Consider the following 26,351-nt stretch of genomic DNA (forward strand, 5'->3'; position numbering starts at 1 on the left):
ACTGGGAATCAGAACTGGGAATCACCCTTTCAGACCAATATTGGGCAGAGGCACTCAAAGCCATCAACTCCTCTTCTTCCTGTGCAAGATTCTCCTTAATCCAGTTCAAAGTAATACATCAGGCTCATTACAGCAAAGATAGGCTCAAAATTGTTCCCAGAACGAACATACTTCATGTGACAAGTGTCACCAGTCACCATGGGACATTGTCCCACATGTTTTGGACTGTTGGACATGTCCCTTAAGCTCTCACATTTCTGGGAACACTTTTTCGCTACAATCTACACATCAATGTAACCCCATCTGGCCAGATAGCCATCTTTGGAACCCCTGACGTATACCATTAGCTCTAAGCAATGAAGCCGATAGTGATCTCATTCTGCTGTTGTTGTTCCATTGGGAAGGTATAGCATACCACCACCAACCTCATTTTGGCTACAAGATGTCATGTTCTTTTTGAAACTGGAAAAAAATAAAAAATAAATACAATCGGGGGCTCAATTAACATTTTTTTTAAAGTACTGGCACTAGTGGCAGCCACTCATTACACTTTAACAATTTAGATTCAATCTGACCCTGGTACACCAGAACAATCTTATCACAAGTTCCCATCTTCATTTACAACTTTCCTCTCGTCCTTCTCATACACTTTCCCTTTTATGGAGGCATTGGTGGTTGTCCAACAAGATGGGGGCGCTCTATATGTCAGACAGTTAGAGGCCAGGCCAAACAGTATAGGGTAACTGAACTTCACAGAACTTCTGTTCTAGATTTATCTTTTTCTGCCATTTCTGTTTGTTTGTTTTCATAATCTACGATATTAGGTTTCTGTTGTTTTTGAGTGGTGCCAGCCACTCCTACACTTGACCGTGTGTGTGGGTCCGTCCGTCCGTCCGTCAAGGATGCAACCAAGCATGCAACCAGTTACACTACTTCAAAGGCACCACTCTCTTCACACTGGGTGTGATTTCTTTTTTGTTTTTGTTTTTGTTTTTCTTGTTTTTGTTTCTTGTTTTGTTTGTTCTTCTTCTTTGAGACACACATACGGGTATTTCGGGGCGTGGCCGATGCCGCCATTCCTTCACCGGGTGAAACTCACAGCTTTCACAATTGGAATTGCATTACGGAACCTACACATTGTTAAATTTAATGGGTTTATTTCATCATAGCGCAACATAATGGTGAAGTATTGTAGTGCAGGTCATTGCAACAACCACCGATCTTGTGAAAAATGAAAACAGGACCACCAAATATTCTAAACCAGGGGTCTTCAATGTTTTCAGGCCAAGGACCCCCTAGCCGAGAGAGAGAGGAAGCAGGGACCCCCTCTATAAGTTGGGTTTCAGATCAAACTTTTTTTTTACTTGGTCTGCACTTTTTTCCCTCTACACCACACCTGTTTGCCAAAAATAGCCGATCTACAAGCTCACAACGCCTCGCGCTTGTAGATCGGCTATTTTTGGCTAAAGTTCTCCTCAGAAAAGGGATGCTAGGGTTTAAGTGGTTAATGTAAAAAAAAAAAAAGGCCAGGCAAGTACATGGTAGGCCCCCAGCCCCCCCCCCCCCGCAGATAGACAGCTGGAGAGTTGAATAACCTTTTCAAATAACCAGAAATTACCAAAGTATGTAGGCGACCTACATATTTATGTTTTTAGCTTAGACATAGGTAGCCTGCAATAGTTGGTAGATGATTGGTAAATAACCATGACGACTCAAAGAATTTTATTTTGTACTTTCTTGAACCACAAGCATATCACTGCGCCAGTCAGATATAATGTACATGAGAGAGAAAAGGGGGGGAAACACTTGATACACAAAAACAAAGCTGGCAATGTATTGCTAATATCCAGGGATGCTTTGGCTACAGAGTGCAAAGCACTACATTTAGCCAGTGAGAATTGCAGTGTACATAAAGTGCGCTCGGAAAGGTTTCTTTTAAGGGCGGATTCACACTGCGGCCTTGGAACCAGCCTTGAGGCTGGTAGGAAGGAATACCTGGGAAGGAATTGGTAAAGCGTGTGCACTTTGTGAGAAGTTTTATAAGGTTTTCAATAGGGGGCGAGCCTAACTTGTTTGCAATGTTTTTTAAAAAGCTATACCCTTACCTAATACCATTCCAAAAATCTAAAACTTCTCACAAAGTACACTTATAATAGATGCTAGCTTTACCAATTCCTTCCCAGGTATTCCTTCCAACCAGCCTCAAGGCTGGTTCAAGGCCGCAGTGTGAATCCGCCCTAATTTAGGAGCGCTTTGTAATGCACCGTGCAGTCAAATCCGCGGTGTCAATAAATTCCACTGCCCGCTCTTTGATGAGTCCTCCATCCTCCATGAATCGAATACAAACTGCAAATATAGCTGCAAGCAGCAATGAGCGGTTTCGAGAAAACTGGCAGAGTGGCAGACTGGCAGACTGGCAGACTGGCAGACTGGCAGACTGGCAGACTGTGACAGAGTGGCAGACTGGCAGACTGTGACAGAGTGGCAGACTGGCAGACTGGAAGACTGTGACAGAGTGGCAGACTGGCAGACTGGCAGACTGTGACAGACTGTGGCAGACTGGCAGACTGGCAGACAGACAGACTGTGGCAGACTGGCAGACTGGCAGACAGACAGACAGACAGTGACAGAGTGTAAGACTGGCAGACTGGCAGACTGTGACAGACTGGCAGACTGGCAGACTGTGACAGAGTGGCAGACTGGCAGACTGGCAGACTGGCAGACTGTGACAGAGTGGCAGACAGACAGACAGACAGACAGACAGACAGACAGACAGACAGACAGACAGACAGACAGACAGACAGACAGACAGACAGACAGACAGACAGACATACAGACAGACAGACAGACAGACAGACTGTGACAGAGTGGCAGAGTGGCAGACTGGCAGACAGACAGACAGACAGACAGTGACAGAGTGGCAGACTGGCAGACTGTGACAGAGTGGCAGACTGGCAGACTGGCAGACAGACAGACTGTGGCAGACTGGCAGACTGGCAGACAGACAGACAGACAGACAGACAGACAGACAGACAGACAGACAGACAGACAGACAGACAGACAGACAGACAGACAGTGACAGAGTGGCAGACTGGCAGACAGACAGACAGACTGTGACAGAGTGGCAGACTGGCAGACTGGCAGACAGACAGACAGACAGACAGACAGACAGACAGACAGTGACAGAGTGGCAGACTGGCAGACAGTGACAGAGTGGCAGACTGGCAGACAGACAGACTGTGACAGAGTGACAGAGTGGCAGACTGGCAGACAGACAGACAGACAGACAGTGACAGAGTGGCAGACTGGCAGACTGGCAGACTGACAGACAGACAGTGACAGAGTGGCAGACTGGCAGACAGACAGACAGACAGACAGACAGACAGTGACAGAGTGGCACACTGGCAGACTGGCAGACTGGCAGACAGACAGACAGTGACAGAGTGGCAGACTGGCAGACAGACAGACAGACAGACAGTGACAGAGTGGCAGACTGGCAGACAGACAGACAGTGACAGAGTGGCAGACTGGCAGACAGTGACAGAGTGGCAGATTGGCAGACAGACAGTGACAGAGTGAGAGAGAGGCAGACAGACAGACAGACAGACAGACAGACAGGCAGACAGGCTACCAGGAGTTTGTTTGTAACAAAGTATGAATTCCAAATAATGATCACCTCAATGCATTGTTGGGGACAGGGATCAAACCAGCGACCTATGGATTCACAGGCTGCCTCTCTTCTTATTGAACTAGAAATATAGCCTCCCTGATGGTGTCTGTTGATATCTATAGGTTTTTCAGTCCGTTATGAACCAAGCCTCTGTTTTGCTAACTACTCTAGATTACTGGTTGACAAATATTTAGCATTAAAGTTTTGTTTTGTGTTCTTGGAATGGAAAGTAGTGAAAATAGTTGATCTACAAGCTGACAATGTGTTGCTATCTGAAAAGTTGTGAGATTGTAGATTGGCTATTTTCACAAGAAAGTATGTTGTACATAAAAAAACAACTAATCTCAAAAAAGCATTTCATGTTATTGTTTAAAAGTTGCACATGTCTGAATTAACAGGGTCATGTTTTGTACAATGCAATTTAAATGTAAGCTGTAATCAGTGGGATTTGAACCAGGGACCTTCGGCACATGAGGCTCACACTCTACTGGTGGAGCTATTGAATCCACAGGATCAGACAGTGAGAAAGGAGAATCTAACAAAACAAAACAAAAGTGCGAATGAAGTACGTCATGCATTAAAAATAACTACTTTCAAGTATACATTTCTCGTTATTTTTAACAATTGCACATGCATTTATTGATACAGTCATGTTGTGTGCAATGCAATTATAAGTCTACATGAGGTGGGATTCGAACCGGCGACCCTGTGGTTTCAAGGCAATGATTAAGCGATCAAGCTATTGAACCAACACACCTGAACCTGTGAAAAAGGGCCTCAAACATTTATTTGACACAGTTTCACGCAAATTGCTCAGAAATCCTTGGTTTAAATGTTTTTCAAACTGCTCAATACATTTCGGAATGGAAACTAGTGAAAATTGTCGATCTACAAGCTCACAACGCGTTGCTATCTAAAAAGGTGTGAGATTGTAGATCAGCTATTTTCACAAGAAAGTATGTCATACATAAAAAACAACTACTCTCAAAAGCAATTCATGGTATTGTTTAAAAATTGCACATGTCTGAATTAACAGGGTCATGTTTTGTATAATGCAATTTAAATGTAAACTGTGACGAGTGGGGTTTGAACCGTGGACCTTTGGCACATGAGACTAACACTGTATTGATCAAGCTATTCAATCCACAGCCTTGGTCAGTGAGAAGGGAGAATCCAACAAAACAAAACAAAACAAAAGAGGGAATGAAGTACATCATACATTGAAAACAACTACTCTCAATAAGCGTTTCATTTAACAATTGCATGTTTATTCATTGATACAGTCATGTTGTGTGCAATGCAATTGAGTTGAGGTCTGCATGAGGTGAGATTTCAACCGGCGACCCTGTGGTATCAAGGCAGATGATTAAGCCATTGGGCCAACAGACCCGAACTGATGAAAAGGGAGTTCACACACATGACACACTTTCACGCAAATTGCTCAGAAATGCTGGATTTAAATGTTTTTCAAACTGCTCAAAATTGCAGACAATCTAAGGGCGGAGCTTACTGGTCAAAGTGATAGATATGTTCCTCATTGATACAGTCATGTTGTGTCCAATGCAATTATAATGAAGTCTACCTGAGGTGGGATTCAAACCAGCAACGCTGTGGTTTCAAGGCAGATGATTAAGCTATCATGCTATTGAACCTACACACCTGAACTAGTGAAAAGGGAGTTCACACACATGACACACTTTCACGCAAATTGCTCAGAAATCCTGGATTTAAATGTTTTTCAAACTGCTCAAAATTGCAGACAATCTAAGGGCAGAGCTTACTGGTCAAAGTGATACATGTGTTCCTCATGAGTCAAGGCACATGTGTAAGCAGGTTTAACGGCTGTCGGCCAAACGAGGCATGACTTTTGCCTGTTTAAAGTTTGCATTTTCAAAAAATTGCTATAGCGCCCCCCTTTGACCAATTGGAGTAAGATTGGTTTCAGTGATACTTGGAATGACCTTCTACAATATTGCAAAGTGTCAAACAAATGCGAGTCTGCATGTATGTTTTAGGGGCAGATGAATAATTGTCATAAAACTGCAATTTTCATTGGCTTATAAAAGCTTAACGTTTTCACTTATGGAAAATCCGCTTGCTCACGTCTGTCGGCATTGGTCCAAAGTTCATGTGTATACAGTTTCGTAAAGATTGCTCAATCTGTACGAAGGAAGAGTCTTTTTTACTGCTTTTCATAGAATTCGAAATGGTGGGAGATCTAAAGGTCAGAGGTCAAAAGTCAGAGTGTGAAAGTTGTTAGGCATGAGGAGACGCATGTGTGCATCGAAGTTTCATGGCTGTGGGTCAAACAGGGCATGAGTTGTACCTGTTCAAAGTTGGCATATTTCAATTGAGTGCTACAGCGCCACCCTTTGGCCAATGTTTGTGAGTTTCGGGTTTTCGCCGTTTGGCATAGCCCTCTACCATATTGCCGAATTTCATAAAAAGTGACCACGCGGTTAGGCCAGAACTGGCAAAACCGGCGGAAGAATAATGAACTCTTACAGATGTAATAAGGCTTCGAGCCTATTGGCCTCGAAACCTTAACTAGTTCCTCGCGTCGATGAGTTTGCTCTGGACAAACTTTTTTTTTTACGCTGGTGCCATTGCTGTCTCTCTGCTGTCTCAAGAATCAAAAATAAAGAGAAATATAGCTGCAAGCAGCAATGAGCGGTTTCGAGATTAATGGCAGACTGGCAGACTGGCAGACTGTGACAGAGTGGCAGACTGGCAGACTGTGACAGAGTGGCAGACTGGCAGACTGGCAGACTGTGACAGAGTGGCAGACTGGCAGACTGTGACAGACTGTGGCAGACTGGCAGACTGGCAGACAGACAGACAGACTGTGGCAGACTGGCAGACAGACAGACAGTGACAGATTGGCAGACTGGCAGACTGTGACAGACTGGCAGACTGGCAGACTGTGACAGAGTGGCAGACTGTGACAGAGTGGCACACTGGCAGACTGTGACAGAGTGGCAGACTGGCAGACAGACAGACTGTGGCAGACTGGCAGACTGGCAGACAGACAGACAGTGACAGAGTGGCAGACTGGCAGACTGTGACAGAGTGGCAGACTGGCAGACTGTGACAGAGTGGCAGACTGGCAGACTGTGACAGAGTGGCAGACTGGCAGACTGGCAGACTGTGACAGAGTGGCAGACTGGCAGACAGACAGACAGTGATAGACTGGCAGACAGACAGACTGTGGCAGACTGGCAGACTGGCAGACTGTGACAGACTGGCAGACAGACAGACAGACTGTGACAGAGTGGCAGAGTGGCAGACACTGGCAGACAGACAGACAGTGATAGACTGGCGGACTGGCAGACAGGCAGACAGACAGACTGTGGCAGACTGGCACACTGGCAGACAGACAGACAGACAGACAGACAGTGACAGACAGGCAGACTGGCAGACAGACAGACAGACAGTGACAGAGTGGCAGACCGGCAGACTGGCAGACAGACAGACAGACAGTGACAGAGTGGCAGACTGGCAGACAGTGACAGAGTGGCAGATTGGCAGACAGACAGTGACAGAGTGAGAGAGAGGCAGACAGAAAGACAGGCTACCAGGAGTATGTTTGTAACAAAGTAAGAATTCCAAATAATGATCACCTCAATGCATTGTTGGGGACAGGGATCAAACCAGCGACCTATGGATTCACAGGCTGCCTCTCTTCTTATTGAACTAGAAATGTAGCCTCCCTGATGGTGTCTGTTGATATCTATAGGTTTTTCAGTCCGTTATGAACCAAGCCTCTGTTTTGCTAACTACTCTACATTACTGGTGCGAGGTGTTGTTAGCTTGTAGATCTGCTAAATCAGAAAATAGAAGATCTACAATCTCTTAGCGCGTCACATTGTAGATCGGCTGTATGTGGTTACTGTAGGTGTATTAATAATTACATCTGCAAAGGAACAAGTAACTAAAGCTGTCATATGCTGTAATTGTAGTAGAGTAGAAGCAACAAAAATGGAAAGTAAAGTAAAAGTACCTCAAAACTGTACTGTGCATTGGTCATGACAAAGGCAACACTGCATATGAGTAGTCTGGTTCCCTGGTGTATAGAGCATTGTTAGAGGTATAGACTCATTTGTTTGTCAATGTTGCTACCCTTTAAATGGCCATGGCCAATAGTGTGGCATTGGGCGCTTAAAGTTAAATATTTGAGAAAATAAACATAATTTCAAATAAAAAGCCACCAGGCCACTAATGAGTTGTGAGTGAAGACAGGTGTGATTGGTGATGAGTGAGAAGGGTGGATCCAGTCCATGGGAATAAGGATAATTCCTTTAACAATTCATGAAAGTCCTTACAGTCTTGCTTCCAATGAGGGCCTGTGAGCAATTAGGGGTTAAGAGTCTTGCTCTGGGACAAATTTCATCGACACATTTGCTGGCCTGGCTTGGAATCGTACCTGGGGTAACTAGGGCCTCTGGCTCTCTAGGTAGGCTCACTAACCACTCAGCTATGGCCGCCCCTAAATAGGAGGAAGGTTGCTGACTAGATAGCTCTTTTCTATACCCACCCTGACTAACCTTAACCTCAGTACACCAACCTCAAGAAACACTATTTGTAAAATAAATAATTCCAAATAATGATCACTTTAACACATTGTTGGGGACAGGGATCAAACCAGCGACCTATGGATTCACAGGCTGCCTCTCTTCTCATTGAGCTAGAGATATGGCCTCCCTGATGGTGTCTGTTGATATCTATAGTTTTGTCTGTTATGGACCAAGCCTCTGTTTCGCTAACTACTGTAAATCACTGGTTCACAAAACATTTACCTATAAAGTTTTTTTTTGTGTGAAAATAGTCAATCTACAAGCTCACAACGTGTAAGTTATCATACAGCATGGGTTGCTTATTATATACATACAAGCTCATAATGCGTCACATTGTAAATCGGCTGTATGTGGTTACTGTAGGTGTTGTATTAATAATTACATCCGCAAAGTAACAAGTAACTAAAGCTGTCATCTGCTGTAATTGTAGTAGAGTAGAGTAGTAAAGTAAAAGTGCCTAAGAATTGTACTGTGCATGTGACAGGTGTGATTGGTGATGAGTGGATCCAATCCATGGGAATAGGGGGAATTACAAATGTTGATCACCTCAACGCATTGTTGGGGACAGGGATCGAACCAGCGATCTATGGATCCACAGGCTGCCTCTCTTCTCATTGAGCTAGAGATATAGCCTCCCTGATGGTGTCTGTTGATATCTATAGGTTTTTCCGTCCATTATGAACCAAGCCTCTGTTTCGCTAACTACTGTAGATCACTGGTTCACAAAACATTTACCAATAAAGTTTTTTTTTTGTCTCCTCGGAATGGAAACTAGTGAAAATAGTCGACCTACAAGCTCACAACGCGTTGCTATCTGAAAAGTTGTGAGATTATAGATCGGCTATTTTCACAAGAAAGTATGTCATACATAAAAAACAACTACTCTCAAAAAAGCATTTCATGTTATTGTTTGAAAATTGCACATGTCTGAATTAACAGGGTCATGTTTTGTATAATGCAATTTAAATGTAATCAGTGGGATTTGAACCAGGGACCTTCGGCACATGAGACTCACACTCTACTGGTGGAGCTATTGAATCAACAGCATCAGATAGTGAGAAAGGAGAATCCAACAACACAAAACAAAAGGGCAAATTAATTACATCATACATTGAAAATAACTACTTTCAAGAATGCATTTCTCGTTATCTTTAACAATTGCACATGTATTGATACAGTCATGTTGTGTGCAATGCAATTGAGTTGAGGTCTGCATGAGGTGAAATTTGAACCGGCGACCCTGTGGTATCAAGGCAGATGATTAAGCCATTGGGCCAACAGACCCGAACTGAAAAAAAGGGAGTTCACACACGACACAGTTTCACGCAAATTGCTCAGAAATGCTGGATTTAAATGTTTTTCAAACTGCTCAAAATTGCAGACAATCTAAGGGCGGAGCTTACTGGTCAAAGTGATAGATATGTTCCTCATTGATACAGTCATGTTGTGTGCAATGCAATTATAATGAAGTCTACCTGAGGTGGGATTCGAACCAGCAACCCTGTGGTTTCAAGGCAGATGATTAAGCTATCAAGCTATTGAACCTACACACCTGAACTGGTGAAAAGGGAGTTCACACACATGACACACTTTCACGCAAATTGCTCAGAAATCCTGGATTTAAATGTTTCTCAAACTGCTCAAAATTGCAGACAATCTAAGGGCAGAGCTTACTGGTCAAAGTGATACATGTGTTCCTCATGAATCAAGGCACATGTGTAAGCAGGTTTAACGGCTGTCGGCCAAACGAGGCATGACTTTTGCCTGTTTAAAGTTTGCATTTTCAAAAAATTGCTATAGCGCCCCCCTTTGACCAATTGGAGTAAGATTGGTTTCAGTGATACTTGGAATGACCTTCTACAATATTGCAAAGTGTCAAACAAATGCGAGTCTGCATGTATGTTTTGGGAGGCATGCGTTAATCCGACAGAGCTTTTCTCCGACTATGTGGCATCCGCGTGTGGTTAGGGTTAGGGTGCGGGTTTGGTTCGGGTTTACTGTTTAATGTCGGAGCACTGCGCTGTCGGAGGAATGCGCTGTCGGACTAACGTATTGCACCCGTATGTTTTAGGGGCAGATGAATAATTGTCATAAAACTGCAATTTTCATTGGCTTATAAAAGCTTAACGTTTTCACTTATGGAAAATCCGCTTGCTCACGTCTGTCGGCATTGGTTCAAAGTTCATGTGTATACAGTTTCGTACAGATTGCTCAATCTGTACGAAGGAAGAGTCTTTTTTACTGCTTTTCATAGAATTCGAAATGGTGGGAGATCTAAAGGTCAGAGGTCAAAAGTCAGAGTGTGAAAGTTGTTAGGCATGAGGAGACGCATGTGTGCATCGAAGTTTCATGGCTGTGGGTCAAACAGGGCATGAGTTGTACCTGTTCAAAGTTGGCATATTTCAATTGAGTGCTACAGCGCCACCCTTTGGCCAATGTTTGTGAGTTTCGGGTTTTCGCCGTTTGGCATAGCCCTCTACCATATTGCCGAATTTCATAAAAAGTGACCACGCGGTTAGGCCAGAACTGGCAAAACCGGCGGAAGAATAATGAACTCTTACAGATGTAATAAGGCTTCGAGCCTATTGGCCTCGAAACCTTAACAAGGCCGATGTGTGTGGTGTTTATATTGTGTGCTTATGTCATGACGTAGAAAACCCGTTCTGTGAATGAGGGACACAGACAGACACATTTCACACTCGAGTGTGAAAAGGGATTCTGAGAATACACGTTGGCTCAAAAGACCCAACATCCTCCAGACACGCAGGACGTAGAGAGAGAATTGATGTGTACAGTACACAATAGAATCTCAGCTGTCACACTGCTCAGTTGTGATACATCATTAAGATAACAGTCAGCACTCCAAATGTTAATGTTTTACTGCAGTCATTTCATGCTGTGAGCAGGTTCGGTGCAGAATAAAACTATAAATTGATTAAATTCACAACATTACATCTATATTCTATTATTGAGTTATTGTCTATGAGGTGGCTGCAATATTGACGTAGAGCTGAAGAGTTCTTTAACTATAGTTGCACTAACAACATTGTTGAGTGAGCAGCCATAGCCTACTATGTGACAGTGGTGGACAAAGTAGCCTAGTTGTTACATCCGAGGGTTATTTTCTTTATGGCTATATTCTTGGCTGAGGAGGAGGTGACATCCATCAGATTGGACCAATCAAGAAGACGCCTGTCATTATAAAAGAGCTGTCAACAGCTGTGCACATTGGCAGTGTGTAACATGCGATCAGTGCGGTTACATGCTGTCCTACTGAAAGTATCAAAAGTCAATACTCTGGGGGACTAAAAGTTTGGCACCCCCTCAGTATCATGTATAAACCTGTGAGTTGCACCCTGCTGTGAATGAACTTGCTTAAGTAGCATTGAGTAAAAGATAAGTGTTAAAAGTACTTCTGCACACAACTCTGTTGTGTTTTGTGTTGGACACCAGTGCCTGTTTATTGTACCTGTATTGTTTTTTCTTCAGTTTAGATTAGGGAAATTAGATTAGATTAGGGAGTTTATGTAATTTTGATTTAATAGAGATTAGGTTAGTTTTCAAAAGAATAGGTAAGCATCTTATATTTCTTTATTGATTTTCTGCACGGTGGTCCCTTTACAAAGTTTATATAATTTAAAGTTAAGTGTAACGTACTTGTCTATATATATTCTGTCACTCTGTCAGCAATCAGCAACAAAAAGGTCAAAACAATAAAGCTCATTTTCATACACCAACTTTATGTCGCAATCCTTCACTCCTAGACTAAGGGATTGTAATGGGGCTCGTCACTGTTGGTGGATGAATTTGAGGTTTTGAGATTTAGATTTTTTCTGTTAGAGCGTTTTTTGTGGGTTAATCAGAGCAGGATGGCATCTTTCGATTTAAATGCCTTTTTGGCCGATCCTTCATTAGGCGTATTCGATGCCTGTAGAAAGGACGATTTATTGGAATTAGCGACGCACTATAGGATCACGGTGAAGGCAGGGGACGTAAAAAGTAAGATTAAGGACATACTGTTTACAAAGCTGGTGGACATGGGGGTGTTGGTGGTGCCAGCGAAAGTGGTAGTGGAAAAATAAACTGGGGCAATAGAGCAGGGGGGGGGCCGATGTGGCAGAGGTAACTCAAGTAGGTGTTGAAGAGATGATGTCCGAAAGGGGAGCTACGGCACAAATAAAGCCGCCTCCTGACGCCTCAACACCGGGCCTAGATTTGAATTCCTCCTCTGACTCATCAGACACAACCAAATCCTCCTTGACTCGCTCCCGACTCAAAGTCCGCCTAGCACGGCTGGCAAAAGAAGAGCGGGAGAAAGTGAGGGAAAGGGAGGACGCGGTGCGGGAGAAAGCTAATGAAAGAGCTTTCCAGCTCGACCTCAAGAGAATTGAGGCGGACAAAGAAGTCCATGTGCGCCAACTGGAGTTGGAAGCGGAGCAAAGAAGGGCCGCCTCTCCAGGAATCCCCGGTACCACTGCTGCAACCACCATACACACACCCAGTCCCAGTCGAACAGGTATAGTCCCTCACGATCCAACAAGGCAAATTGCATTAGTTCCCCCCTTCCGTGAATCCGAAGTAGATTCATATTTTGGTGAATTTGAGCGAGTGGCTACTGCCCTCCGTTGGCCCAAAGACATGTGGTCCATTTTACTACAAAGTAAATTACATGGCAAAGCGCAAGAAGTGATCGCCACACTCTCTGTGCCAGACAGTATGCTGTACGATAAAGTCAAAGTTACCATCTTGAGAGCTTATGAATTGGTTCCAGAGGCATGCAGGCAAGAATTTAGAGACTACTCAAAGGGCTCCAAACAGACCTTTGGTGAATTTGCCAGGGAGAAAGAGACTCTCTTTGATCGCTGGTGTACTGCCAGCAAAGTAGCGAATTGGGAAGAGCTACGTGCATTAATGCTGGTGGAGGAATTCAAAAGGTGTGTGTGATAGAGTGTTGTCATAAAACTATCATTTGGCACATCACCTCAGGGCTTCAGCACACCAGAAATAAGATAGACACTTGACACAACGGAGATCTCCTTAATATTTTACTTGCCGCAAGGAGTAAATGTACAGCCTGACCTGAATCATTTCTGAAGTACAACTTACTTTACATTGGCATTTATACAGCAACATGAGACAGGAGAGACAGAAACAGAGAAGCAGGGAGGCGTGACTAAAAGTACTTAAAAGTATCAGATTACTCTGAGTAATAGATACTGAATGTAATAGATAACAGCGTACTTGAAAGCTTGGAGGAGAAAGCTCCAAGGGCTGCAGACACAAGAGATAAGCGTGGAATGCCAAACACATAACTCATAGGTGCCTTGTAACAATAACAAAGCAGCTAGTATGCAGTATTTGGCTCCTCCACACACACATAGGGAGAAGAATACACTTCATATATCAATTGGATGATTAATTAGTTGAACACATTACATATGAACAGAACTTATAAACCCACATTACATAAACCTGAGAATCGGCTCCGTCAGTGTGCCAGAGAGAGTAACTGTGTATTTAAACGAACATAAAGTGTCTTCTATTTCCGAAGCTGCCATTCTTGCCGATGAATTTGTATTAACCCACAAAAGTGTATTCAATCAGTCTTCAGTGAGTCCCAGCTCACCTCGTAAATTTGGATACACGCGTAATTACGCATCCGCTCAGCGTCCATCTGAGCAGTCTGGCTCCAAGCCAAGTGACGAGAGGGTATGTCATTACTGCAAGAAAGTGGGTCATTTAATTGCCAATTGTTTAAAGAGACAGCAGAGGCAAGGTCAGAATGGGTCTAAGGGTATGGGCCTTATTAAAACTGAGGAAGGTTTTAAAGGTCCATCTGTGTGTTTCCGCCCTGGTCCAGATCCAAGTTATGATCCATTTGTGTTCGATGGGGTGGTGTCTGTGTCACAGGACACTACTGAGCGACAAACAGTTCGCATTTTGAGAGATACAGGAGCTCAGCAGAGTGTGATACTTTCAGGAGTGTTACCGTTAGGTGACCAAACGGCCTGCGGGTCGAGCGCAGTGATTAGAAATTGTTAAACAGGACAACCTGTCTGTCAAGTTCCCTGACGCATTTCCAGCGTGTGTGATCACTCGTGCACAATCACAGAAAGTAGGTAAGGATTCAGATTTTTCCGATTCCATTGTTATTCGCGCACTTGCTGGTGACAAAGTGTTGCCTACCGCTCCTAAAGCGTTGGCACAGCGATCGAGTGTTAACAAAAAGGGGGGGAAGGTAGCTGGTATTGTGAAGGATCAGTTAATCTTACCAGTCACCAAGGAAAGCCTAATTAAGGCACAACGAGGTGATCACACGTTGGAAAAGTGTTTTGATGCTGTACTAAGTATAGAGGATGTGAAAACCAAAACCAGGGGTTATTTTTGTGAAGGGGAATTGCTGATGCGCAAATGGTGTCCTCTTGGTTCCGAGGAATCTGACTGGAGCGCAGTGGTCCAAATTGTGGTCCCAACTGCAGCAGGTTCTTTCTCTAGCTCACGATCATAATTGGGCTGGGCATTTGGGGATTACAAAAACGTATTCCCGAATACTCAAGCATTTCTTTTGGCCTGGGCTAAAGCAAGATGTGGCACAGTATTGTCGCACATGCCCTACCTGTCAGCTGACAGGGAAACCAAACCAGACGATTCCTGCTGCGCCGCTCTGTCCGATTCCAGCCATTGGGGAACCATTTGAGCGGGTTATTGTGGATTGTGTGGCTCCCCTGCCTCGTACGAAATCAGGTAATCAATATCTCTTGACTATTATGTGTACAGCCACCAGATTTCCCGAGGCAATTCGTCTGCGTAAAATCACTTCTACCTCTGTGATAAGGGCTCTGACAAAGTTTTTTGCTACTTGGGGCTTTCCGAAAGTGGTCCAGACAAATCAAGGAACTATTTTTTTATCTAACCTGTTTGAGCAAGTGATGGAGACTTTGTCCATCCAGCACATCGTGTCCAGAGCGTTCTTTCAGTCCAGGTGACCAGGTTTTAGTGCTGCTGCCTATTCCTGGCTCCGCTCTGTCAGACAGATTTTCAGGTCCATATGTGATTTTGGAAAAGCTTGGTAAAACAGATTATGAGATTGGTACCCCAGATAGACGTAAAAGTCGAGTTTGCCAAGTGAACATGCTAAAAGCATTTCATGTCAGAGAGGTAGGATTAATGGTGTCTGAGCAAATATCCTCCTCTACGGGGTCCATCAAGCTCCAGGGTGAGTCTACTGACTCCCAGGCTCCAGAGGACGATGGATTAGTGTTGCGTGCGTCTCCAGCCCAACATGCCCGTCTGTGTAATTCAGAGATGTTGAACCAATTGCCCGAACATCTCAGTCATTTACTTCCTGATCACCAGCAGGACATAATTAGGTTAGTTACGATTATCCTGTATTATTTGGAGACGTTCCAACTCGCACTACCGTGCTTGAGCATGACATTGATGTGGGGCGCGCCAGGCCTATTAAACAGCACGCGTACCGCGCCAACCCCACAAAGCGAGCGCTCATGAAAAAAAGAGGTAGAGTATCTTCTCACTCATGAGTTAGCCAGGTCAAGTTCAAGTCCATGGAGCTCTCCCTGTCTATTGCAGGTTAAATCAGACGGTAGCCCTCGATTTTGTACAGACTACAGGAAGGTAAACGCTGTGACAGTGCAGGATTCTTATCCCTTACCTAGAATGAAGGACTGTGTGGATAATTTAGGATCTGCTGCATTTGTGACAAAGTTAGATTTGCTTAAAGGTTACTGGCAGGTGCCTAGACGAAAAGGGCCTCTGAAATCTCTGCTTTTGTAACATCTGATCATTTTGTACAATACGATGTGATGGCATTTGGCATGTGTAACGCACCCGCTACTTTCCAGCGTCTGGTCAATATTGTGTTGGAAGGGGTGCCTTAACTGTAATGCGTATTTGGATGATTTGATTGTGTATTCCGCGGATTGGGCGGAGCACATGAAGCTACTTCACATTGTATTTGATCGTCTAGCTAAGGCTTCACTGACCTTGAACTTAGCCAAATGTGAGTTTGGCAAGGCTACAGTCACGTATCTGGGGAGACAGGTGGGACAGGGTCAGGTACGGCCTATAGAGGCTAAGGTTGCCGCTATTGTTGCCTACCCCGCTCCCATAACCCGACGTGAGTTACGCCGGTATCTTGGAATGGCCGGGTACTATACGGGTTTTTGCAAAAACTTTTCGACTGTCGCTCATCCTCTTACTAGTCTATTAAGCCCGACCAAATCATTTGTCTGGTCCCCTGAGTGTCAACATGCGTTTCAAGCTATCAAAACCCTTCTGTGCAGTGCCCCTGTATTGGCTGCTCCAGACTTCTCACATCCCTTCACCTTGGAGGTGGATGCCAGTGCTGTGGGAGCTGGAGCGGTGCTGCTACAGGAGGACGTGAATAAGATTGATCATCCAGTTTGCTACTTCTCCCGAAAGTTCAACAAGCATCAGGTGAAGTATGCAACCATTGAAAAAGAGGCGTTGGCTGTGTTACTTAAGCTGCAATTCCTCGAGGTGTATGTGGGGTCCAGCCCGTTGCCAGTGGTCTGCTACACCGATCACAACCCCTTGGTATTCTTGCAGCGCATGCGTAACCACAACCAACGGCTCATGAGGTGGGCAATCCTTATTCAAGATTATAATTTGGAAATAAGACACAAAAAGGGCGCAGATAATGTGTTGGCCGATGCCCTGTCGCGGGCCTGGTTAATGATACATTTTGTCAAACTATGTTTGATTTTGAGGGTGGGGGTGTTACATCCGAGGGTTATTTTCTTTATGGTTATATTCTTGTATGTAGTACTATAAATGGCAGGGCCTATGTAGATGTGGGAGGAGACCTGGCTGAGGAGGAGGTGACATCCATCAGATTGGACCAATCAAGAGGACGCCTGTCATTATAAAAGAGCTGTCAACAGCTGTGCACATTGGCAGTGTGTAACATGCGATCAGTGCGGTTACATGCTGTCCTACTGAAAGTATCAAAAGTCAATACTCTGGGGGACTAAAAGTTTGGCACCCCCTCAGTATCATGTATAAACCTGTGAGTTGCACCCTGCTGTGAATGAACTTGCTTAAGTATAGATAAGTGTTAAAAGTACTTCTGCACACAACTCTGTTGTGTTTTGTGTTGGACACCAGTGCCTGTTTATTGTACCTGTATTGTTTTTTCTTCAGTTTAGATTAGGGAAGTTAGATTAGATTAGGGAGTTGATGTAATTTTGATTTAATAGAGATTAGGTTAGTTAGGGGTTTCCAAAGAATAGGTAAGCATCTTATATTTCTTTATTGATTTTCTGCACGGTGGTCCCTTTACAAAGTTTATATAATTTAAAGTTAAGTGTAACGTACTTGTCTATATATATTCTGTCAGCGATCAGCAACAAAAAGGTCAAAACAATAAAGCTCATTTTCACACACCAACTTTATGTCGCAATCCTTCACTCCTAGACTAAGGGATTGTAACACTAGTACTCAACTCCTGGATACTCCTGGTCAAATATTACTCAACTACAAGTGAAATTTGCTCTGCAAATGTGTAGCCTACTGGAGTACTTGCTTTTACCTACTTCACCCATGTTCAACTCATCTTCATTTAATGGGTCCTAATGTTCATTATAGACCTAATATGGTACCATTTTATTGTCTCAGGGGAGAGCGGTGGACAGTTCAGAAACTCACCTACCAGTGACATCATCGGTAGGTAGGTTTGGTAAATTCAAACAAGATTTCGATTTGTTTCATGTATTATTAATGCTTGTATTAATGGTGTCTACACAGTCCTTCTCTTGAGACACAGACCGAGTAGACAAAAATACAATATTATAAGGAACATTAGTGAGGACCAATTATATGTAGATAGGTTGAAAATGGGTGATGTGGTCCTTTAAGTATTCAAACATAGGCCTACATGAGTTTAAAAATACTAGGCCTGATCAAAAGTATTCACATATCGGCCTGGACGTCTGGTGTCCGCTACGCCAGCCACCTAGGCTCAATACCTGACAGCACGTTGCGGGTTCGAGTCCCGAGCCTGACGGCATTTGCTGCGTGTCACACCCCATCTCTCTCTTCCGACTTCCTGTCAGCCTACTGTCCTATCAATAAAGCCCTAATATAAATCTTAAAAATAAAAAAAAGGTATTCACATTTCTAAGTAGTAGTCATTTTTGAGTGGTGCCAACCACTCCTATATCTGACTTTGTCCGTGTGTCCGTCCGTATGTATGTCCAATAAACAAACATTGATGACAACATCAATACGGGGCTCTTCAAAGGCACCACTCACTTCAGGGTGTGATTTTTTTGTAATGATGGCTTGTAGATCAGTTCTTTTTTGAAACGTGACACCATCATACTAGACTACAGAGTTTAGGCATGGAGGTACTGTATAGGCTGTAGCTTCACAGACCACAGTGTCATAATTTATGTAGCCTACATCATACTGTACCATCTGGCCAGGATACATGTATGATTGAAATCATTTGGTTATGAATCGATTACTGTGGTTATTATACTTTAGATGTGCAATTGTGGTGCTCTTATCAGAACGTGGTACAAAATATTATCCATGACCACAAATGTAATGATTAGAATAGTCGAGATGGCAAAACAATTATTTCAACTGTAATGTTCAAAAAAATCATTTTCACAAAAAAGCTTGGGATTTCAATTTTCACTTCAGAGCAGCTAATGGGAGGATTTTACATTAAGTGAATCATAGATTTGAACTATATAGATGGAAGAGCATTAATGTTCATGACTAGATAGATGACTGCACTTTTGCACTGATGATAGACTTTTTTATGTATTTCAACAACTCCCAGTTTGAGATGAATTAGAACACAGATTGTTATTTGATATCATATTTGATCTCTGGGACCCCCAATGTACATTGTACAGTCTTCAGTGTTAATTTAACTCTGAGAGTGTACAAATGGAACCAAATGGACCCGTCCATTTGTACACTCTCAGAGTTAAATTACGGGTCCATTTGGTTCCATTTGTACACTCTCAGAGTTACAGACCCTCACAGGGCAATTTTGACCCCTGGTCGTCCCTTGACCCGACGTTGAGAAACTGGTGGCATTATGTATACTTAGGCTAAATAGCAGATCTACAAGCTCACAACGTGTCACTATGTGACACGTTGTGAGCTTGTAGAGCTGCTATTTTCCCCCAAAATAGTTAAAAGATGTGAAACATTTGGAGTTTAAAAGATTTTAACAACTCAAATCTTGTATGGGGGTCCCCTGGCACGGTTTGAAAAGGTTTGAGAACCACTGAATTAAACAGTAAGAGCCGGTCAGACGAGTCAGATTTATATTGATACCAAAAAGCATTGTATTATATAAATGTATGATTTGTTTGTTTTCCTTGTACACTCTGTTGTTGTGAGTGGATTGGAAAATCTAAAAGGCGCACCTGAATTGATAGAGAAAACAGCCGATCTACAAGCTCACAATGCCTCACATCATGTGAGCTTACAGATCGGCTGTTTTCGCTATTTTTGAAAGTTTTAGAAAAGAAATTCAGATAAAAAACCTTAATTAAGGTTTTGAGGCCATCAGGCTCAAAGCCTTTCTTGGGATACTAGGCTTTCGTCTTCCGCCGGTTTTGGCAGTTCTGGCCTAACCGCGTGGTCACTTTTTATGAAATTCGGCAATATGGTAGAGGGCTATGCCAAACGGCTAAGAAACGAAACTCACAACTATCGGCCAAAGGGTGGCGCTATTTCACTCAATTGACTTTGAACAGGTACAACTCATGCCCTGTTTGACCCACAGCCATGAAACTTCAATACACACATGCGTCTCCTCATGCCGAACAACTTTCACAGTCTGACGTTTGACCTCTGACCTTTAGATCTCCCACCATTTCGAATTCTATGAAAAGCAGTAAAAATCAAACTCCTCCTGGGATTTTTGAGCAATCTGTACGAAACTGTCTACACATGAACTTTGGAGCAATGCCGACAGACGTGAGCAAGCGGATTTTCCATAAGTGAAAACGTTAAGCGTTTATAAGCCAATGAAAATTGCAGTTTTATGACAATTATTCATCTGCCCCTAACACATACATGCAGACTCACATTTGTTTGACACTTTGCAATATTGTAGAGGGTCATTCCAAGTATCACTGAAACCAATCTTACTCCAATTGGTCAAAGGGGGGCGCTATAGCAATTTTTTGAAAATGCAAACTTTAAACAGGCAAAAGTCATGCCTCGTTTGGCCGACAGCCGTTAAACCTGCTTACACATGTGCCTTGACTCATGAGGAACACATGTATCACTTTGACCAGTAAGCTCTGCCCATAAATTGTCTGCAATTTTGAGCAGTTTGAAAAACATTTAAATCCAGGATTTCTGAGCAATTTGCGTGAAACTGTGTCAAATACATGTTTGAGGCCCTTTTTCACAGGTTCAGGTGTGTTGGTTCAATAGCTTGATCGCTTAATCATCTGCCTTGAAACCATCATTATAATTGCATTGCACACAACATGACTATATCAATGAATACATGTGCAATTGTTAAAGATGACGAGAAATGCATACTTGAAACTAGTTATTTTCAATGTATGACGTACTTCATTCGCGCTTTTGTTTTGTTTTGTTGGATTCTCCCTTTTCACTGTCTAAGGCTGTGTATTGGATAGCTCTACCAGTAGAGTGTGAGTCTCATGTGCCGAAGGTCCCTGGTTCAAATCCCACTTATTACAGTTCACATTTAAATTGCATTGTACAAAACATGACCCTGTTAATTCAGACATGTGCAATGTTTAGACAATAACACGAAATGCTTTTGAGAGTAGTTGTTTTTTATGTATGACATACTTTCTTGTGAAAATAGCCGATCTACAATCTCACACCTTTTTAGATAGCAACGCGTTGTGAGCTTGTAGATCGACTATTTTCCACTAGTTTCCATTCCGAAATATATTGAGCAGTTTGAAAAACATTTAAACCAAGGATTTCTGAGCAATTTGCGGGAAAGTGTGTCATGTGTGTGAACTCCCTTTTCACTAGTACAGGTCTGTTGGCCCAATGGCTTAATCATCTGCCTTGATACCGCAGAGTCGCCGGTTCAAATCCCACGTCATGCAGACTTCAACTCAATTGCATTGCACACAACATGATTGTATCAATGAATAAACATGCAATTGATAAATGAAATGCTTATTGAGAGTAGTTATTTTCAATGTATGATGTACTTCATTCCCTCTTTTGTTTTGTTTTGTTGGATTCTCCTTTTTCACTGACTAAGGCTGTGCATTGAATAGCTTGATCAATACACTGTTAGTCTCATGTGCCAGAGGTCCATGGTTCAAACCCCACTCATGGTTCAAACCCCACACACTTACATTTAAGTGGGGTTTGAACCAAGAGGTCCATGGTTCAAACCCCACTCATGGTTCAAACCCCACACACTTACATTTAAATTGCATTGTACAAAACATGACCCTGTTAATTCAGACATGTGCAATTTTTAAACAATAACATGAAATGCTGTTGAGAGTAGTTGTTTTTATGTATGACATACTTTCTTGTGAAAATAGCTGATCTACAATCTCACACCGGAAGAACCTATAGGACGGAAAAACCTATAGATATCAACAGACACCATCAGGGAGGCCATATCTTTAGCTCAATGAGAAGAGAGGCAGCCTGTGAATCCATAGGTCGCTGGTTCGATCCCTGTCCCCAACAATGCGTTGAGGTGATCATCATTTGGAATTCCCCCTATTCCCATGGATTGGATCCACCCCTCTCACCTGCTCTCACTCATCACCAATCACACCTGCCACATGCACAGTACAATTTTTAGGTACTTTTACTTTACTACTCTACTCTACTAAGATTACAGCAGATGACAGCTTTAGTTACTTGTTACTTTGCAGATGTAATTATTAATACAACACCTACAGTAACCACATACAGCCGATCTACAATGTGACGCGTTATGAGCTTGTATGTATATAATAAGCAACCCATGCTGTATGATAACTTACCACATATGAAATCCAATTCTGTCTATCCAATGGCTCAGTCTGCACTGTGGCCATAGCTGAGTGGTTAGTGAGCCCACCTAGGGAGCCAGAGGCCCTGGTTGCCCCAGGTACGATTCCAGGCCAGCAAATGTGTCGATGAAATGAAATTTGTCCCTGAGCAAGACTCTTAAAGGAGGCATCCGGGCATTTTAAGTTGTATCTTTGATGTGTCTCAAATCACTCACCAGCGTAGGAACGGCCATTGACTGAGTCGAAGAATCCCCCTGTCGCACAGTCTCCAGACCCCCTCCGTTGGCAAAATGGGAGCCGATAGAATAGCCCAAATTCGCCTATTTTAACAAATGCAAAGTCTGTTTTTTTGCTTCTAGTACTCATTGTTGAGTCCCATGATAATGTAACAGGCGCTAAAACTCCGACAAGCTAACGGCTAATAACAGAACGAAGTAATGCTGGTTGCCGGTTTCTCTCCCGACCTGGCAACCTGGGGCTGCCATGCAGAGAGATAAGCAGCCCCAGCGTTAGCTCGTTCTGTTATTAGCCGTCCACGGTCTGGAGACTGTGCGACAGGGGGATTCTTCGACTCAGTCAATGGCCGTTCCTACGCTGGTGAGTGATTTGAGACACATCAAAGATACAACTTAAAATGCCCGGATGCCTCCTTTAACCCCTAATTGCTCACAGGCCCTCATTGGAAACAAGACCGCAAGGACTTTCATGAACGGACCTGGAATTATCCATATCCTTTACACTGTCTACCCACAAGTCTATAGGTCCCTGGTTCAAACCCCAATTTAACCGGTCCAAATATAATTTACTGAACAAAAATCATGACTTTGTTAATTAATGCATGTTCACTTCTTCTCTCTCGCTCTATCTCTTACTGCCTCTCTTTCTCACTGCCTCTCTCTCTCTCTCTCTCTCTCTCTCTCTCTCTCTCTCTCTCTCTCTCTCTGGAGTCTGCCACTCTGTCACAGTCTGCCAGTCTGCCAGTCTGCCACTCTGTCACAGTCTGCCAGTCTGCCACTCTGTCACAGTCTGCCAGTCTGCCAGTCTGCCACTCTGTCACTGTCTGTCTGTCTGCCAGTCTGCCACAGTCTGTCACAGTCTGCCAGTCTGCCAGTCTGCCACAGTCTGTCACAGTCTGCCAGTCTGCCAGTCTGCCACTCTGTCACAGTCTGCCAGTCTGCCACTCTGTCACAGTCTGCCAGTCTGCCACAGTCTGCCAGTCTGCCAGTCTGCCATTATTCTCAAAACCGCTCATTGCTGCTTGCAGCTATATTGTTTACTTTATGTTCTCTTATAATTATCTACTTTGACCTTTAGCTGGTTGAAGGTCAGAGGAAAGCCACCCTGGACTACAGCAGGGCTGTATTAATGTTTACTTTACTTAGTGTGGTTCAACCAGACTATAGTAATAGATCATCTTTATTCTTTATTAGTGTGGTTGACTAGCACTCTTCCGATTTTATTATTCATTCTATAAACTTTATTTTGGCGCGCTATTTCTCCCACAGTTTATTTTTCCTGCACTCGTGCCAAATGTCAAATTGACCGGCTTCACCGGGCCTCGTTTGCTTGTACTTTGCTAAGAGATTGGTTACATACTTTAATTGATATTGATGTATTAGTGCATTAAATTTACTCACCCACTTTAATGGGAAAATGAGAAAACTCCCATTCAAGTATTTTTTTCTCGGAAACCGTAAGGGCTACAGCTACGACACTTGGAGGGAGGGTTCATAGTTTATTGCCAAATTATTCACAAAATAATTACACCATTCGGCCACATGGTGGCGCTATAACAGCCCACTTTACGCTTTGGCCTATAACTCTTGAACCGTAGGCCGTAGAATAAAAATCTTTTTCCCCCCCAGATTCCTTGGGTCATAACGCAACTCCCCATATAGACCACGCCCATTTGCGTCAGGATAGATTTTCCGCCTTTTTGAATTTTCTTTAAAACACACTTTTTGCTCCTTTTCCTACAGATTTTTTCCAAATCCCACAAAAATCGGTACACATGATCTCTTGACCCTAGCAATAAACATATCCAAACGGCATTTTGATAGTCCTTATACTGTTCGTCCGTAATTGGCTTCCAAAGTTAGTGGGAGTCGCCCGTTTTACAAAGGATGCCAAAAATCACAAACGAAACGTCCGGTCAATCCCAAATTTGAATCACATGTCGAGGGTGGTTTACTCAACGAATCCCCAAAAGCATTTCCACTTTGATCCATAGGGGGCGCCACAAATGCGCAAAACGTAACCGTTTGATGCAAAAACATGATCTTTGGGGGGATCAGTTCTCTCAAAAAGAAAAGCAAGTGATCTCAGGAGTGACATGATGTCATTGGCCCGCTAAATTTGTGGGAGGGGCCTGTGTCTTTAGTGGAAGGGGCCTATTTCCTCAAATCAAAGCGGCACGTGTCACGAATGATAACTTACCACATATGAAATCCAATTCTGTCTATCCAATGGCTCAGTCTGCACTGTGGGATCCGATCGGCACCGAATTCGAATCGCACGTCGCACGGCCTCCGACGGTAATCCTCCCGGCGTATTCCTCGCGTCCCGGCGGCCGCCTGCGACCTGCGACCAGCGCCGGCGCAACCACACTTTGCAATTTCCCAGAATTGCGACGCGTCTAGTTTGCCATCTTCCCACACTTTAATACTCAGACAGAATGAAAAAACACTGCATATACTTTTTTCAATATTAACACTGTTGGCACCACCTCAATCATTTTTACTTTTACATTGGAGCACCTATTAATAATTGTCCAATGAATTCATGCCATGAGGGTTTTATCCCTTAAATGCTTTTAAAAGTGCATCAGTGTCCCTTTATTAATCATGGATGCAGATGTTTGAATAGTAATGTTTATTCACTTCTATTATCTATTGTTGGACACTTGAAACACTTGGCAAGCTTGTCCCATTCACTCGTGTACCAATACCTTCCCATGGAACAACACAAGGGCTTCAAGCATGCTGATAGAAATCACTTAACAATGAAACTATAGTAAATGAACAATGGCAAAGCCAAGAATGGAATCAGCCCACCATCAGTCCAAACTAGGCAGAATACACTTTTGGAATAAACACTGTGCAGGATATACTTTTCAATTCTTATAATATAATCCACCTGCTTTTGACACACACACACACACACACACACACACACACACACACACACACACACACACACACACACACACACACACACACACACACACACACACACACACACACACACACACACACAGGCTTTTATTTCCTATCTGTTGAACTAATGTTTTGGGAACACTTGGCTAACCTCTGATGGCAATTTATATCCTGTAAAGCTTTAGTTATTAGCAGTTGGTATTAGACTATAGGCATATGTGTGTCCTAAATCTGTTGTTTCATTGCTGTTCACATATACACCCAAAGAAAAGACATTATTACCCTATGAAATCGTTATAGCTCTGTTAGTATGATATTCTTAGAAGTAGATTTATTGTGATAAATATGCTTATATTATCGCTTGCATAGCGGAACTCTGTGTGCTATCTCCCAGAACAAAACCTGGTGGACCAACAGCGACTTCTATTGACAACTTTTTATTATAACATGTATAGGACATATATAGTGTAGGCTCCAGGGAGAGATAGAGACTTCAGACCTCATGAACTGAACTCGAAGCAACTTGTTGCGGTTAAGGACAGTTAGTGGGAGCCCAGAGATCTCTGTTAAGTACATTTCTATATTCAATCTGTAATTATTTTTAACTTACTGCTTAATTAATAAATACACTTAATTTTAAGTCTTGTCTGCTCTTAATTTCACCAATTCAACAGACGCGCGGAGACGCGTGATCTGAAGGGTTACAAATTACATTGCACAATTTGTCTGTTGTCTTTATCCCCAGTCTCCAACACCTCTGACAAGCCCATATCAAGTGTCTGGCTCAAATCCACATGGAAAAGTGCAACAACATGTATTAAATGTGATGTTACTATAGGGCACAAATGGAAATCAAAGCAAAGAATTTGACTGGGCACAGAGTTCTATATCATATTTTATTCAACATATCTATGAATACAATCCTACA

At 43.1% G+C, this 26,351-nt stretch overlaps 1 protein-coding gene across 1 annotated transcript in view; it reads right to left on the minus strand.

Annotated features, from left to right (window-relative positions):
- LOC311044763 (carbonic anhydrase 4-like) overlaps positions 1 to 26,351 on the minus strand; it is a 137,315-nt gene that overhangs the window by 52,161 nt on the left and 58,803 nt on the right. The window lies entirely within an intron of this gene.

This window comes from Gymnoscopelus microlampas, assembly GCF_963454915.1.
Source record: "Gymnoscopelus microlampas genome assembly, chromosome: 5".
Classification (NCBI taxonomy): Eukaryota; Metazoa; Chordata; class Actinopteri; order Myctophiformes; family Myctophidae; genus Gymnoscopelus; species Gymnoscopelus microlampas.